This window comes from Bombina bombina, chromosome 1 (genome assembly GCF_027579735.1).
Source record: "Bombina bombina isolate aBomBom1 chromosome 1, aBomBom1.pri, whole genome shotgun sequence".
Classification (NCBI taxonomy): domain Eukaryota; kingdom Metazoa; phylum Chordata; class Amphibia; order Anura; family Bombinatoridae; genus Bombina; species Bombina bombina.
Genome location: NC_069499.1, coordinates 807,099,135 through 807,115,857, shown reverse-complemented (window position 1 = coordinate 807,115,857; position 16,723 = coordinate 807,099,135).

Genomic DNA, 16,723 nt, shown 5'->3' with positions numbered 1-16,723 from the left:
ACTATAGGGCCATAAATACAAGTAGCACTTTGCTATTTCCAAACCATTTCTTTTCAAAATTAGCGCTAGTTACATTAGAGCACTGATATCTTTCAGGAATCCCTGAATATCCCTTGACATGTATATATTTTTTTTTAGTAGACAACCCAAAGTATTGATCTAGGCCCATTTTGGTATATTTCATGCCACCATTTCACCGCCAAATGCAATCAAATACAAAAAATCGTTCACTTTTCACAAATTTTTTCACAAACTTTTGGTTTCTAACTTAAATTATTTACAAACAGCTTGTGCAATTATGGCATAAATGGTTGTAAATTCTTCTCTGGGATCCCCTTTGTTCAGAAATAGCAGACATATATGACTTTGGTGTTGCTTTTTGGTAATTAGAAGGCCGCTAAATGCCACTGCGCACCACACGTGTATTATGCCCAGCAGTGAAGGGGTTAATTAGGGAGCATGTAGGGAGCTTTTTGGGGTAGTTTTAGCTTTAGTGTAGTGTAGTAGACAACCCCAAGTATTGATCTAGGCCAATTTTGGTATATTTCATGCCACCATTTCACCGCCAAATGCGATCAAATTAAAAAAAAACATTAATTTTTTCTCAATTTTAGGTTTCTCACTGAAATTATTTACAAACAGCTTCTGCAATTATGGCACAAATGGTTGTAAATGCTTCTTTGGGATCCCCTTTGTTCAGAAATAGCAGACATATATGGCTTTGGCATTGCTTTTTGGAAATTAGAAGGCCTCTAAATGCCGCTGTGCATCACACGTGTATTATGGCTAGCAGTGAAGGGGTTAATTATGCAGCTTGTAGGGAGCTTGCAGGGTTAATTTTAGCTTTAGTGTAGAGCTCAGCCTCCCACCTGAAACATCAGACCCCCTGATCCCTCCCAAACAGCTCTCTTCCCTCCCCCACCCCACAATTGTCCCAGCCATCTTAAGTAATGGCAGAAACTCTGCCAATACTAAAATAAAAGGTATTTGGCCCTTTTTTTAAAAAAAAAAAAAAAAGCATATTTACATATGCTGATGTGTAGGATCCCCCCTTAGACCCCAACCTCACTGATCCCCCACCAAACTGCTCTCTAACCCTTCCCCTCTGCAATAATGGGCGCCATTTTGGGTACTGGCAGCTGTCTGCCAGTACCCAGTTTTGTAACAAAATGTGCCTTTTTTTAAAAAAAATTCCCTTTTCTGTAGTGTAGCTTTCCCCCCCCCCACCGAGACCAACCCCCAACCCCTTCCAGGACCCTTAGATTGCATTTTACTGTATTTGTGTTTTTAACTTTTAACTTTTTTTTTCTGTAGTGTAGCAGTTCCCACCCGCTCCCGCCCCGTGCACGCGCCCGCCCACCACCCCCCGTGCACGCGCGCGCTCCCGTGCGCGCCCCCGTAGCTCCCGATCCCGCCCCCCTCCACTCCACATAGAGCACCGATGGCCGCCCACCCGCCTCCCACGTAAGCTCCCACTCACCAACGATGCCGGCCATCGATGTCCGGTGCAGAGAGGGCCACAGAGTGGCTCTCTCTGCATCGGATGGCCAAGGGGGGTTATTGCAGGATGCCTCCATATCGAGCCATCACTGCAATAACCGGAAAGCAGCTGGAAGCGAGCAGGATCGCTTCCAGCTGCTTTCCAGACCAAGGACGAACGCCACACGTCCTCGGTCATTAACTGCATTTTTTTTGAGGACGTGTGGCGTACGTCCTTGGTCGTTAAGGGGTTAACAAACTCCAGCCGAGAATAAACTGAGCATTACAAAACAAAACAAAGCAGATACGTATTAAACCTGATTCTTATAGTTAATATTTTTGTTTAGAGAAGGCACACAATCAATACAATTATAAATAGATTTTCTTTTGTTAAAGGGGAAAAAAATCACATAGTGTAACTTTATAAAGGTAATATAAAGTTTAAAATGTTCCTTTGTGGTTAAGGGAATCCAACACCATTCCTTAACGACCATGGGGCCGATTTATCAAGTGTCTCTCCATCATGATCCGCTCAGCGTACGCTGTCGGCATTTAACATTGTACAAGCAGTTCAGATTTGCCGCCAATTGGCCGCTAGCAGGGGGTGTCAATCAACCCAATCATATACAATCGGGTGGATTAATGTTCAGCCCCCATGTTTAGTGAACACCTGCTAATATGACAAATATTTTAAGTTTGCACAAAGTTTCTGGGTAAATTTAAATTTTCAAAGGTGCATAACAAAAAATTGTAATTGTGCTGAAATTAGACAATTTTGTAGCTATTACTAGTGACTACAAACAGCCAAATTTCAATTAAATTGGTCAAACCATTTTATAGTTTTATTATTCACTTATTTCATACAAATTAGCTGTTGTTTTGTAACAGTCCATAATCCAACACAGTTGGTTAGTTGCCACTAGACACATTTTCAATGTAGTTGCATTGCAGGAGTGTGTCAGCAGGGGGGGGCTACAATCAGCAATCAGCTTTATCAGTGCTAATAGTATACTTTACTGGGATTTCACAGGATTTCACTAAAATCTCGCAAGATTTAATATTAAACTTCATTAAACTGAGGAGGGAAATACAATTGTGTTGCATTTGCCAGATGCATGCTCCCTTGCAAGTTCTGGTGCATGCCTCCTGATTGGCTGTTTAAAGGGACAGTGTACACCAATTTTCATATAACTGCATGTAATAGACGCTACTATAAAGAATAATATGTGAAGATAAAGATCGAAAATTCAGTATAAAACCTTTTATACACGTATTTAGAAGCTCCCAGTTTAGCACTGTTAATGAAGTTAGGCAGGGATACCCAGTGAAAGGAGCTGGGACAGCAGCAAGAGCAGACACTCCTTCCTCTCTCCTTTCCTGCGCATGAAAAAACAGATTACACAAACAGCAGCAGCACTAATATGCAAACCTGGATCTACATCTTAGTTAGGAGTCTGAAAATCAGCATAATAATATTAAAATTAAGGAAAACTATACAAAGTCACAAAAACACTCCCAGAAGGGCTATATAAATGGATCGTCTACAAAACATTTATGCAAAGAAAAATCAAGTGTACAATGTCCCTTTACAGTCTCTTTACAATGGAATGTGGCTACTGATGAAATTTCAAGGTTAAATATCTTCCTTTTTTACACAGAGATGTTCAAGTGATATTTTTTATTAACCCTTTAACAGCTATCCTGTATCTCTTTCAAGTTTCAAGTGATTTATCATAGAAAGTAATGAAGCTCTCTGGGAAAGTTGCAGCAAATACAAATTAAACTGACATAATAATTCAACTTGTATTTGCTTCTAGTTTAGTCATATTGATTTTCTTTTAGGTAATTAAGTGTATTGTGAACTTTGAATAAACTTCACCTGCATACAGTTGGTGAGTTAAAGGGACCGTAAATACCTTGATACTTTTTTTTAATTTCTTTATTTATTGAAAAACCCAGAAGGGCGCCGTACAACAAGGAGCAATAAAGTGCATGAAGAGGCAACAATCAGTTCTCACAATTATGACATCATAGCAGAAACTTCACTTCATGATGTATGTACTGGTCTAGTACAGACTTGAAGTAACCGTCACCCAGCCGGGCGTTTTAAAAAAAAAATTTGATTAAAAACCGGGGGAAAAGGGGAGGGGAGAGGGGAGAGAGGGGAAAGGGACAAAGAGAGGAAAGGAGGAGGGGAAAAAGAGGAGGGGGGAAAGAGAGAGGAAAAGGGGGGAGGGGGGTTAGTCGGCAGAAGGGTAGGAGGGAGAAAAAAAAAAGGGGGGGGGAGGGGGGGGAGGGGAGAGAGGGGAATGGAAGAGGGAACCAAAAAACAATCAAGTAACAACTAATACAGCATTAGGGCTCCGTAATTAGGCAATAGAGTCCAGGTCAAAAGGCAACATTATTCACATTAAAAGACTCACATCGCTTGATCAATATAATACAGTTAGAATCTCAGGGTGTTTAACACTAGCATAGGTGGTTTCAAAGGGGGGGTACAAAACAGTTCCAGTTAACGTAAACAGTCAATAGTGACAACAGTAACCAAGCCTTTTATCAAGGTAGCAGCACTCAACTCAGCAGCTCGTAGCAGGCCAACAGGGCCTCCGGTTCATTGAGGATCGCTGGGGAGGAGACACCCGGTCCGTCCTGAATGGTGTATAATATGCTTCCCCACACATCTATGCAGGAGGGGCGTGAAGAGTTAGAAAAGTGAGAAAGGTAAGGGAGGCAGGATGTGGGGGGGGGGGGGGAGAGGGGGAGAGAGAGGGGGAGAGGAGAAAGAAGGAGGAGAGAGGGGTTGGTATGTTTAAGAGTCAGTTAATCTACCTGTGGGCTCTTGACCTCTCAGACTCTCTGTCATCATGAATGTACTATTGGCAAAGGGCGAAATGATCTGTGCGCGTATGTTGGTGGGTAGGGTCAATAAATAAGGTTCCCATTTCTTATAAAAAGTCTTAATACTCTTCTCTAGGTCTCCCTTGACGTCCGCCTGTTCAGTTAGTAGTTGTGCGTGCAGAAGACTAGTAAAGTGTGTGATGTGTGGTGGTTTGTTGGAGACCCATTGTCGTAAGATTAATTTCCTGGCTATCAGGATGGCGGTATTAGTAAAGCGGTCTTGTGGGGCACTCTGTGTGTGTCCCCTGAGAAAGAAAACGTCGCACCACACACTCCCCTCAACCAGTACTGTATCCTGTTCCAATATTGGGCTATTTTGGGGCAACCCCAAAACAGGTTAGTGATGTCGGGGTTAGGTAAAGAGCATTTAGGACATGAGTCTATCGCACCTGGGACTCACTTAGCTCTAAGGTGAGGAGTGATGTAGCTGAAATGTATGAACTTAAGGTGCATCTCTCTGTAACTCATCGCCAGCCTGCTAGTAGTAAGCAGCCTAAAGCTGTTTTAAATAGTGTCCTCACTAATGTTAAGGTTGGTGCAACAGGTCAATTTGGCACTCAGTTGCTGCGTGATATCTGCAGTTCTACATGCTACAATTGAGCTATAGATGTAAGAAATGGAATGTGATCCCTGCTTGGTCAGAGAGCAGATGGTGTCTATTGGGGTGCCAGTCTTGTCGCCAAGGCCCTCAGTTAGCAGTTTGCAGGCGTAGTGGGTGGCTTGAAGGTATGCAAATGTGCTGTGCCTGGGAAGGTCGAATTTATCTTGTAGGTGCGCTAATGGGAATATGGTGTTAGTAAGAGGATTTATTATCTGCGATTGCGCTTAGCCCCTTTTCTTCCCACTGGGCAAATATTCGGGTGGTCATACCAGGGAGGAAATAAGGATTGCCTCTCAGCGGGAGATGTTTAGTAACTGCAGTGGGGAGCTTCCACCACTTGCATAATTTTGCCCAAGCGCGCAGTGGATCCCTGAAAAGAATGCTGTCCTTGATTTGGGTGGGTAGGGTGTGTATGGGGGCATGCGGAAGGAAAGCTAAGTGGAGAGGGTGGGCTAGGGATTTTTCCAGCTGCTCATCATTAAAGACCGACGTGCGTGCTAGCCAATCGAATACTATTTTTGCCAGTGTCGCCCAGTTGTACCACTCAACGTTTGGGAGTTTTAACCCTCCTTTGTCAGTGGGTAATGCCAGCTTTGTTCTGCTGATTCTATGTTTTCTTGAGTTCCACGCAAAGTCACTAAAGGCACTAGATATGCTCCTCAGGTCCTTCTGCGTCATTAGCAAGGGAAGCAACTGCAGCGGGTATAGGAACTTGGGCATTGCCATCATTTTAATTAGACTCACTCGGCCTGACAGGGGTATTGGCAATTTAGACCAGCTCACTAACAGTGAGCGGATATGTCCGAGAACTGGCGGAATGTTTAGTTTGCATATTAAGTGCGGGTTCACATGGAGGTAGATGCCCAGGTATTTGAAGGAGCCATTCGTGACCCTAAGTGGGGTTTGTATGGGTGTAGGGGGCTGCGATCTAGGGAGGTAAGTCACCTCCGATTTGTCTAGGTTCACCTTGTAGCCCGAAATGACTCTGAATTGCTGAAAAGTAGAGATAAGCCTGGGCAAGGTGTCATGAGGTCTGGTTACATATAGGAGTAGGTCGTCAGCGTACAGTGAAAGATGCAGTGAATGAGACCCTATCTGCAATGCTGGCAGCTTATTTCTGATATAGATAGCTAGGGGTTCTATGGCCAGGTTAAACAGCAGGGGTGATAAAGGACACCCCTGCCTAGCGCCTCTTTTGAGGAGAAAGGGCTGGGATATCTCCCCATTCACTATCACAGAGGTGCGGGGACTTTGATGTAGTGTTTGTACGAGCCTATGAAAATCTCCAGTAATGCCGAATTTGTCCAGGGCAGTCAAGAGGTGGTCCCATTCCACCCTGTCGAACACTTTTTCCGCGTCGACAGAGAGGAGGCAGGCCTCCAGAAGTGTATCAGGGTCATTTCTATTACTGTCTTTTCCTTGCCAATAATGCTCTATCACTGACAGGGTCTTACGTATATTAGTAACTGAGGAGCGTTGTTTCATGAATCCTGTCTGATCTTTATGTATGACTGATCCTAGCACAGAGGCTAGCCTGTTTGCCAGTATGGCTGTAAAGAATTTATACTCACTGTTTAGAAGTACTATTGGCCTATAAGAGGCACGGGACGTCGGGTCTCTATCTGTTTTCAAGATTAAACACATAAGTGCATCAGCGAAGTCAATTGGGGGGGGTTGCCGTTCCCTTCAAGTAAGCTGTAAATGTCTGGGCCAACAGGGGACTGAGTTCCACTTGTAGCAATTTATAGTACTCAATTGGTATCTTATCGGGGCCTGGGGTCTTACCTAGCTTAGCTGTTTTAATGGCTTTCAGCAATTCCGACGTTTGAATTGGGGCGTTAAGGAGATCCAGGCTGTCTGAACTGAGGGAGGGGGGGACTATTTGCCTCCAGAACTAATCCCTATCCTTCTGTGTGCATGGCTGTGCTGTATAAAGTGTGGAGTAGAAGTTTAGGAATTCTGACATAATGGATTTAGTGTCTGAACGCATTCCCCCTTGTGTCTGAATTGAGGGAATTACAGATTTTGGTTTAGCAAGCTTTACTACATTAGCTAGCAGCTTTCCAGTCCTATCTCAAAATCTATAAAACCGGCCCTTTCTATGTGTCTGAAACATATGGTCCTGCTGAGCCAGGGCATCTTCCCTAAGTTTCTTTTTCTCATAATATCTATCTCTACATTGGGTGGAGGGGTGCGCTAAGTATTGGTTATATGCAGCTGTAATTTCTGTCACAGTGATAGTGTCTGTCCTTTTTTCGTTTAGCATTGTAGTGGGCAGTAAAGCTGGTAATTTGTCCCCTCATGACCGCCTTAGATGCTCCCCAGAAAGTTCCCGGCTTGTGGAGGTGTGGGGTGTTAAAGGTGTAGTACTCATTCCATTGGGCTTTTAAATGTTTACTAAATTCAATGTCGGGGGATAGGTATGTAGGAAATCTCCAAGACTTTTGAGTAGGAGAGCTGGGTTTGGGGCCTAGCAGTAGCCATATGGGTGCATGGTCCGAGATTATAATGTCTGAGATATCTGTCTGTGGGATTTGCCCGTGTAGCTGGCCAGAACTCAAAAAGTAATCTATGCGTGAGAGAGTCCCGTGCGTTTTGAAGGCGCACGTAAAGTCCCTCCTAGTCGGGTTGCGGGAGCGCCACAGGTCTATGAGATCTAGTGAGTTCTTAAAGGTTGCTATTATATCTGTCTCTTTTTTCCGCCTACTAGCGTGAGCCCTTTTCAGACCTCTAGTGTGTGCATCAGTTCTACGATCTAGTGGTAAGTCCTGGGCCAGATTAAAGCCCCCCCCCCATTAAGATTAGTGTATCAGCCAGTGCGGCTAAGTGGGTCTGGATGGAGTGCCAGAATAGTGGTCTGGGCTGGTTAGGGCCATAAATATTGCATAGAGTGTATGTTTGGCTGTCTAGCAGCAAGCTGGCTACGATGCATCTGCCTCTACAGGGAGTGCAGAATTATTAGGCAAATGAGTATTTTGACCACATCATCCTCTTTATGCATGTTGTCTTACTCCAAGCTGTATAGGCTCGAAAGCCTACTACCAATTAAGCATATTAGGTGATGTGAATCTCTGTAATGAGAAGGGATGTGGTCTAATGACATCAACACCCTATATCAGGTGTGCATAATTATTAGGCAACTTCCTTTCCTTTGGCAAAATGGGTCAAAAGAAGGACTTGACAGGCTCAGAAAAGTCAAAAATAGTGAGATATCTTGCAGAGGGATGCAGCACTCTTAAAATTGCAAAGCTTCTGAAGCGTGATCATCGAACAATCAAGCGTTTCATTCAAAATAGTCAACAGGGTCGCAAGAAGCGTGTGGAAAAACCAAGGCGCAAAATAACTACCCATGAACTGAGAAAAGTCAAGCGTGCAGCTGCCAAGATGCCACTTGCCACCAGTTTGGCCATATTTCAGAGCTGCAACATCACTGGAGTGCCCAAAAGCACAAGGTGTGCAATACTCAGAGACATGGCCAAGGTAAGAAAGGCTGAAAGACGACCACCACTGAACAAGACACACAAGCTGAAACGTCAAGACTGGGCCAAGAAATATCTCAAGACTGATTTTTCTAAGGTTTTATGGACTGATGAAATGAGAGTGAGTCTTGATAGGCCAGATGGATGGGCCCATGGCTGGATTGGTAAAGGGCAGAGAGCTCCAGTCCGACTCAGACGCCAGCAAGTTGGAGGTGGAGTACTGGTTTGGGCTGGTATCATCAAAGATGAGCTTGTGGGGCCTTTTCGGGTTGAGGATGGAGTCAAGCTCAACTCCCAGTCCTACTGCCAGTTTCTGGAAGACACCTTATTCAAGCAGTGGTACAGGTAGAAGTCTGCATCCTTCAAGAAAAACATGATTTTCATGCAGGACAATGCTACATCACACGCGTCCAAGTACTCCACAGCGTGGCTGGCAAGAAAGGGTATAAAAGAAGAAAATCTAATGACATGGCCTCCTTGTTCACCTGATCTGAACCCCATTGAGAACCTGTGGTCCATCATCAAATGTGAGATTTACAAGGAGGGAAAACAGTACACCTCTCTGAACAGTGTCTGGGAGGCTGTGGTTGCTGCTGCACGTAATGTTGATGGTGAACAGATCAAAACACTGACAGAATCCATGGATGGCAGGCTTTTGAGTGTACTTGCAAAGAAAGGTGGCTATATTGGTCACTGATTTGTTTTTGTTTTGTTTTTGAATGTCAGAAATGTATATTTGTGAATGTTGAGATGTTATATTGGTTTCACTGGTAAAAATAAATAATTGAAATGGGAATATATTTGTTTTTGTTAAGTTGCCTAATAATTATGCACAGTAATAGTCACCTGCACACACAGATATCCCCCTAAAATAGCTATAACTAAAAACTAACTAAAAACTACTTCCAAAACTATTCAGCTTTGATATTAATGAGTTTTTTGGGTTCATTGAGAACATGGTTGTTGTTCAATAATAAAATTAATCCTCAAAAATACAACTTGCCTAATAATTCTGCACTCCCTGTAGGGTCTATCTTGATGGGAGTGATTTGCACTGATAATCCTTTTCTCACCAGTATAGCTACTCCTCTCTTGCGTCCTTCTGTGGGAGTGTAGTAAACCCTGTCCGCCCACCTACCTTTTAGTTTCTCATGTTCCGCCCCCGTGAGTCGTGTCTCCTGCAGGAGAGCAATGTCAGTGTGTAAGCGTCCCAGATGTTGTAAGATGATGCTTCGCTTGGCTGGGGAGGTAATTCCTCCCACATTCCATGACACAATTTTAAGGGGGCACGCCATAGTGTTGAGGGAAGAGAGGTATGAACGATAAGCGCCTTTCAGTGGATGCAAAGGTTATAGGCTTAAACTGTCTTTGTTTGATTGTGGAGGGAGGGGTGAATTGTGTGAGAGGTCTTCCAGGAAGGTGAGAAACAGAAGTCTTGTGTTTGAGAGGGTATGACTGGTGCTTGAGTGACTTACAGTTTAAGGTGCCTGCGAGTAACAAGCTGGACGGAATCCGGGCGCCCCTCCCACAGCCTGAGGAGAGATAAATGCATACATGTAAAAAGATTACAACTTTTTCTCCAAGAGATGGAGAAAATAGAAGGGGGCAAGAGGAACACACAGAGGGCAGGGTCAGGGCGAGGGAGGGGGGGAGGACACACCAGGCAAACAAAACAGAAAAAGGCTGGACATCAAACCCTCAAGTGGGGTAGATATACATATTACCCAGGTCACTAGGGCTGGCCCAGGGCATATACACAGATAAACACATGCAGACAAAGACAAATACTTAGTCCTTGCGTTAGATAGTAGGAGAAGTCTCTGGTATAGGGCATCCATTCTGTAGCTTGAATGAGGCTAGAGGATGAATGTATACAGAATGTCCCTTCAACCCTTGCCATTACGGGTTTCAGCATCCAGGAACTCTTGTAGCTGTTTCGGATTCAAGAAGAACTTGGGACCCTAAGGTGTCGTCAGCCTCAGCTTGGCCGGGTATAATAGTGAGGCTTGTCGTCCCATGGAGTGCAGCTTGGAGCAGAGGGGTGCGAACTCTTTCCGTTTTCTGGCTACTTCCGCGGAAAAGTCTTGGAAGATGAGAAGTTTGTGACCTTCATAACTAAGGTCAGGTGTAGAGTGATATGCTTTTAGAGCTGCCAACTTTTCCTGGTATCTCAACATTTTGAAAATGACCTGCCTTGGTCTTTGGTTAGGCTTGGATGGCAAGGAGTCTGGGCCCAGCCTATGTGCCCTCTCAATATCAAGCGGCATGGTCTCCTGGTCCATTTTCAGTAGTTTAGGCAAGGTGTATGCAGTGAATTCTAGTAAGTCTTTGTTTTTAATGGACCCCCAATTATATGGAGTTGGAAAAAGAATCACACAAATTAAAACATAAATGTTTATTAGAAATATTAAAATCTGGGATTTTTAAAACTAAAATGCTGGTCTGGAGTTCCCAGTACAAAGACTGGATATAAAACACTAGAACCTCTGGTTAGTTGTTAACAAATGGCAGATTAAAGAGCCGCTGGTTTGGATCTTTAATCTGCCATTTGTTAACAACTAACCAGAGGTTCTAGTGTTTTATATCCAGTCTTTGTACTGGGAACTCCAGACCAGCATTTTAGTTTTAAAAATCCCAGATTTTAATATTTCTAATAAAGATTTATGTTTTAATTTGTGTGATTCTTTTTCCAACTCCATATAATTGGGGGTCTTTTGAGTGCTTATTAGTATCTTTTTGCGGTTAGTTTCTCTTGCTAACCAATTTGTAATGTAACTTTGTTGATACATAGCACCTAACCACACATACTTGTAGAATATTAAGGCCACAGACCTTATTAACTGAATGGTATAAGACCCGACATAATACGTTTGAGTGGTGCCATCAATTCTATCCGAATTAACTTTGTTTTTAATGGACTCAGGGACCCCCACTATCCTCAGATTGTTGCGGCAAGATCTATTTTCAAGATCATCTAATTTATCTTGTAACGAGGATTTGTGTCATTCTAAGCATTGTATGGCTATAGTAGATGTTTGTTGGGCATCCTCCACATCAGATATCCTTTGTTCAGCATGTTGTAATCTATTGGCATATTGCCGAATCTTAGAAGTGAGGGTGTCCATTCCTGCCTGTAGTGTTTCCATCTTAGGCAGAAAAAAGGCTTTAAGATCCTGGAGTAGATCAGGAGGCGGTTCAACGCTGATGTCTCTTTGGGCAGGGGAGGGAGGATCTTGATGTATTTCAGCGGCATGCTTCCTCATCTTGTCTGCTGTTTTTTGCCTGTTAGACATGATGGGTATAGCCTGTGATGCAGATACCTTAAAATATTTATCGACTTTCATAAGGGATGGTGTTCTCTGCCTTCTTTCTACACATGGTCGTGAAGAGTAATTTCCGTTAGGATATGTCGCTGGTACGGCAGCAACAGAGATTACAGCAATGTATCTGAATGATTATATGCTCCGCAAATTTAGACAGGTCTGAGGCCTAGGCTGCATGGGTACAGAGCTCTATCTTGCAATGCCAGCAGCTCAGTGAGATTTTTTACTCTGCAGCAGCGTTCAGTATATGTACTCCAAGATGGCTTAGCAATGGGGGTGCTTTTGATAGAGGGGGTCAGTGTCTACAGTATCTACAGAGGAGAATGCAGTTCTGGGGAGGGGGAAGGGTACGAAATAATGTCCTGGATCTTGCTATTGTAGGAGTAATAATAGCGGGGGGGTCTGTTGTTTGGCAGTGTGTGTTGGACAGGGAGTGTGCAGCAGGAGGGTGGATGCAATGCAGGTGGTACTATAGAGTAACTATTCCTCCTGCCACTCCAGAAAGCGCCTGCACAGATTTAGTGCACCCCTGCCAGGCCTACCCCTGAGATATTATTAGGAGCCACGTCCCTAGTGGCCTTGTTCTCTTTCCAGTTTATCCTCACAGTCTCTAGATTAGTGTCAGAGTGTCCACCTCCAAAAATAACCCAAGATGGGTGCCCCTTAAAGGAGAGAAGCTTCAGTTGCGTAGACTGATTAGGGGAGCAAGATGGCGGCCGCAGTATAGGCCGTGCGTGTAGTACCCTTCCCTCTTTACCGCTGTGGTTCAGGTCGACTCGCCTGTGTGGCCTCTACTATGGCAATATCCGCCTCCAGAAAAAGAAGAAAAAATAACCCAAGGTAAGTGCCCTTAAAGGAGAGAAACTTCAGTTGCGTAGACTGATTAAGGGGGCAAGATGGCGGCTGCGTTACAGGCTGTGTGTGTGGTGTCTTTCCTTCCTTACCGCTATGGTGCAGGTCGAGTCGCCTGTGTGGCCTCTATTAGGACAGGTAGGGCAAAGTCAGGGATTCCGTCACCGGATCGGAGGATCACCACTCATGTGTCTTTTCTTCTGCTGCTCCCAGCACGGCTCTGTTCTGTGGGATCCCAAGTTGCGGGTGCGACGTCCAGGGGCTAGGGCAGATGGAGCGCCCTTCACAAGTAGAGTCAGCTGGCGGTGACCAGAACAGGGTCCCCCAGCAAGACAAACAATGTGGGTCACTGGATGGTTGCCAAACAGCAGCTAAAAAGTCACTTTTGAGGTTCTCATGTGCGGAGCTCTTGCTACTTGCTTCCATCCAGTAAGACCGCCCACCAGAAGTCTCATACCTTGATACTTTTATATAAAATGTTTAGTTATGTGTAATGAAACAACTTATCTTCTCATTTTATGTAAGTTAGCTCTCAAAATTGAGCAATTTCTAATTCTCAGAACTTAGAAATGCACCCTGCTGATTTTTGAAGGCTAAATATGCTACAGATATGTCTCTAATTGACTTTATCTGTTATCAACAGTAAAATGATGCATTTTATACTAACTTTATAGCAGTGACTAGTCTTGTTGTTTGCAAACTAATGCCCAGATTGTCTGCTCCAAATAAGGCAAATTGTGGGTGGAGAAATAATTGCAGTTAAAAGGATGTAAATTTGTCTTAAACATTAAGACTTGGCTGATATGTTATTCTATAGCAACACAACAGAAATGTCTTGTAAATAGTGTGTCCTCGATTTATCAAACATCAATCTTGGTGCATTCGCTGACATCAATATGCTCGCCAGACTTTGCTGCCACGGATCTGCATACAATGCCCTTATTTATCAAAACGTCTGTCAAAAACACGCGTGCCAAGTACGGAGCGATGAGCATCAGACTTTTGATAAATTTAAAGTCATCACTGTCGCGGATATTCTGTTTTTTTCAATGTTATTTATACCATTTCATTACTGTCCATGAACAAGCACATTTCTTTAAAGCCAATATTTTATTTTTCATCTGTTAATGTTAATCTATATTTATACCTGAACAAACAATAATAGCTCATAAATATTTATGTTTCTATTTATTTGTTATACAAAAAAAATCTGATATGATATGTTCACATAAATTTATGTGTATTAGTATTTCTCTGATTCATGATATGCCTATCTCATGTTTTTTTTTTTTTTTTATTTTAAATGATTATTAATGCTAGAATTTGTACATATATCTTTTGCACAAACTTGTATATATATATATATATATATATATATAGGTGTTATGTCAAAAATCTTTTGCAAACATATTTATATGTCCCTAAATTACTTTTTATGTTCTAAACAATGTTGTCTTTCATATGTTTATTTATACCACTATATGTATATAGTTTAAATGTATTATTATTCTGAGCATGAATAATTGCAAATATAACATGTAATCAGAGTATCATATGTATTTATTTGCAATAAATGGATATTTTAAGAGCTGGGCCAGTTTTCTCTCTGTACCTGTGTAACCTGATTGCAATCTAGTTTTAAAAACCACCCCTTCACAGGTGTTATAAAATGGGCTGGTATATAAGATGACATTTGTTACTGAAAAATAAATTCAAGAGAAGGAAGAAAGTCTTCATCCAGACGGCCTCTTCAATCTTCATCCAGGCGGCATCTTCTATCTTGATCTAGGAGGCGCGGAGCGGGTCCATCCTGAAGACATCCGGCATAGAGCATCCTCTTCATACGGTCGCCGCCACACACTGAATCTTCAATGCAAGGGACGCAATTCAAGATGGCGTCCCTTGCATTCCTATTGCGCACCACACTGCACTCCAATACCAGCACTGCTTAAGTGAGCGGTGAGCTGGTTGTACGTGCTCGTGCATAGACATCAATGGGGAGAGCCGGCTGAGAAAAAGTCTAACACCTGCCAAAAAGCAGCGTAAAACTCAGTAACGCAGCCCCATTGATTCCTATGGGGAAACTAAAGTTATGTTTACACCTAACACTCTAACATGAACCCCAAGTCTAAACACCCCTAATCTTACACTTATTAACCCCTAATCTGCTGCCCCGACATCGCCGACACCTACATTATACTTATTAACCCCTAATCTGCCGCTCCGGACATCGCCGTCACCTACATTATACTTATTAACTTATTAACCCCTAATCTGCTGCCCCCAACATCGCCAACACCTACATTATATTTATTAACCCCTAATCTGCCATCCCCAACGTCGCCGCAACCTACCTACATTTATTAACACCTAATCTGCCACGCCCAAACTTCGCCGCACCTACCTACATTTATTAACCCCTAAATCTAAAGCTATACCTAACCCTAACAGCCCCTAACTTAAATATAATTTAAATATATCTAAATACAAATTACTATCATTACCTTAATTATTCCTATTTAAAACTAAATACTTACCTGTAAAATAAACCCTAAGGCTTAGATTTGGAGTTCGGCGGTAAAAGGGCTGTTAACGCTCCGCGGGCTTTTTTCTGGCCGCACCATAAAATTAACTCTGGTATCGAGAGTTCAAAAAAATGCTGCGTTAGGCTCCAAAAAAGGAGCGTAGAGCATTTTTACCGCAAAAGCAACTCTCGATACCAGAGTTGCTTACGGACGCGGCCGGCCTCAAAAACGTGCTCGTGCACGATTCCCCCATAGGAAACAATGGGGCTGTTTGAGCTGAAAAAAAACCTAACACCTGCAAAAAAGCAGCGTTCAGCTCCTAACGCAGCCCCATTGTTTCCTATGGGGAAACACTTCCTACGTCTGCACCTAACACCCTAACATGTACCCCGAGTCTAAACACCCCTAACCTTACACTTATTAACCCCTAATCTGCCGCCCCCGCTATCGCTGACCCCTGCATTTTATTATTAACCCCTAATCTGCCGCTCCGTAAACCGCCGCCACCTACGTTATCCCTATGTACCCCTAATCTGCCGAGCGGACCTGAGCGCTACTATAATAAAGTAATTAACCCCTAATCCGCCTCACTAACCCTATCATAAATAGTATTAACCCCTAATCTGCCCTCCCTAACATCGCCGACACCTAACTTCAATTATTAACCCCTAATCTTCCGATCGGAGCTCACCGCTATTCTAATAAATGGATTAACCCCTAAAGCTACGTCTAACCCTAACACTAACACCCCCCTAAGTTAAATATAATATTTATCTAACGAAATAAATTAACTCTTATTAAATAAATTATTCCTATTTAAAGCTAAATACTTACCTGTAAAATAAATCCTAATATAGCTACAATATAAATTATAATTATATTATAGCTATTTTAGGATTAATATTTATTTTACAGGCAACTTTGTAATTATTTTAACCAGGTACAATAGCTATTAAATAGTTAAGAACTATTTAATAGTTACCTAGTTAAAATAATAACAAATTTACCTGTAAAATAAATCCTAACCTAAGTTATAATTAAACCTAACACTACCCTATCAATAAAATAATTAAATAAACTACCTACAATTACCTACAATTAACCTAACACTACACTATCAATAAATTAATTAAACACAATTCCTACAAATAAATACAATTAAATAAACTAGCTAAAGTACAAAAAATAAAAAAGAACTAAGTTACAGAAAATAAAAAAATATTTACAAACATAAGAAAAATATTACAACAATTTTAAACTAATTACACCTACTCTAAGCCCCCTAATAAAATAACAAAGCCCCCCAAAATAAAAAATTCCCTACCCTATTCTAAATTAAAAAAGTTACAAGCTCTTTTACCTTACCAGCCCTGAACAGGGCCCTTTGCGGGGCATGCCCCAAGAATTTCAGCTCTTTTGCCTGTAAAAAAAAACATACAATACCCCCCCCCCCCAACATTACAACCCACCACCCACATACCCCTAATCTAACCCAAACCCTCCTTAAATAAACCTAACACTAAGCCCCTGAAGATCTTCCTACCTTGTCTTCACCATCCAGGTATC